Below are 2,240 nucleotides of genomic sequence, written 5' to 3'. Positions count from 1 at the left end.
CATTACCAAATTTTAAAATAGGGATATTGTATCGTACTCAAAATCGATAAAAAATTAAATTAATAATAAATCAATTCTTAAAAAATTTAGTTACACGATTATATATGTTAATAAGTAGTATTGCTTCAATTGGAGTTTGAGAATGAAGGGGATTAATGATTCTGTCATGATTAATCTATATAGCATATAAATAAACATATACTATACTAATTAATTGTTAGGACCATAGTGAATAAAGAGAGGGGAGAGAAGGAAAAAGCACATATTCAAATAGGTTATAGTATCAATCCACCTTGCAATGCAACTTTGTCTTTTAAGTCTAAAAGTATGCATAATTGGCATGAATTTGAGTGCACTAATAAGAGAAGGGGAGCTAAGGGAATATCTAATGTGAGAAACGAGACATTCACCATGTAGAGAATAAAATATTTGCCTCCAAGGAAGGAATATCTTAGTTTCAATTCTGCGGACTCTAAATTAAGGGAACATTAATCCATGAAGCTTAAAGGCGCCAAAAAAAAAAAAAAATTTAAAATTACACCCTCTCAAAAGAGTGAAAAAGAGGAGAATCTTCATCTGCTACTATCTTTAGTGAAGTGGGTAGGAAGCTAAGAAGATTCTCTTTTTTGTAATTTTGGTTAGGAATAATCAAGGTACAGAACTTCTATTACTGTACCAATGTAGGGTCCAATAATAGTCTTTGCAAATTTTTTATCTCCATCCATCAAGTTTACTGATTCAATCACGTCTGGTTTACTTGATTCCTTTCGGGTTTCACACAAGCAAGGTTAACCATCTTTTTTATACTGTAATTTATTTTCTGTATATTCTAAAAATTGTTTTTAAAATATTTGCAATTATATTATATTATATGTTATATATATGAATATACATAGACAACTATGAACAGTTAACATTACATAAATTAACCAGATTCTCATAAACTGAGCTGATAATAATAATAATAAAATGTTTTACTAAAATAATTTATTTTAATGATCATAAAATGAGCTGATAGGAGCTACATAAGTTAAATCAACCAGATTCTCATATTATGCACAGCAAGTTACTACTTCAAATAAGGTGTATTTTTTCTTCGGCTTATGGGCATAAAATATCTTATAGTTGCGGTATATATTAGTCATGTACTCATGTGTGTTAGAATTAAATCAAACCGTTGTAATGAAAATGAAATAAATAATACACCTATGGGCCACTCTCATCTATGGTTACAACTTACAAGTTACAAGCATATCGAAAGTATAATGAATCTTGATTGAACTTAATTGAATTATCGTAATCCTTCTGTCATCGGCCAATAAGTAAGGCTAAGCTTATTATATGAATAAATTAAATTAGATTGACCCAACCAATAATCTAGTACCATTGCAAATGTTTTGTAAACTTTATGTGATATTTTGGTGTCTTATAATATATATACAGAGATGTTATTATTATTATTAAGTATTAGATGTATACATAATCATGTGTTTGTTTACTTAAATAGTATTTTCTTCTTCAATTAATTAATTTGAAGTTTAAATGACACGACCTCCAATAATTCTAAGTAGAAATATAGAAATGAAATAAAAAGAGAGTGTGATTTTCAATTTAAAATGAAAAAGGAAAAGGTTGCGAGTAGTGCGTGAAAGAGAAAGAGAAAGGGAGAGTGCATCGAATTCCCTGAGCATGCAATAAAAATGGTTGGTTGCTTTCCAACTTCAGTCTTCTCGTACAAGCTATACTCCAACACACACCTTTTCTTCGGATTCTGTTTCCCAATTTTATTTCTTTTTTATCTTTTTCCTCCTCTTGAAAAGGAAAAGAAAAAAACAAAACAAAAGAGTTAAAAATAAAATAAAATAATAAAAAAAAAGATAGTAGAAGAGATTATCCTCGAGACGCGTGTCTGTAATATTCCTCACTATCGTCCTTCTTCTGAATATCCCTTTTGTGTGGCCCATTTTACAGTGCCATTTCGAATATTCTTCCCTTCTCCCCTTTCTCCTCTTCCTGCATACTTTTTTCTTTTATATCTTTTATTCCATAATAGTAGTACATTTATTCTTTAATCACAATAGTAAATCTGCACATTAGGAAGATGTAAATTTCACATTTTCACCTAAGATGTATACTTTTAAGGTTTTAAGTTTAGATTTATTTTTCATACTAGATGTATGGATTATTTGACATATTCAATTAACTATATTTGTTTGTATAATTATTCACCTATTTAATAA

The sequence above is a fragment of the Arachis ipaensis genome, chromosome B10, assembly GCF_000816755.2.
Source record: "Arachis ipaensis cultivar K30076 chromosome B10, Araip1.1, whole genome shotgun sequence".
NCBI lineage: Eukaryota > Viridiplantae > Streptophyta > Magnoliopsida > Fabales > Fabaceae > Arachis > Arachis ipaensis.
The sequence above is the reverse complement of the archived record's forward strand: the minus strand, read 5'-3'. Positions refer to the sequence as shown.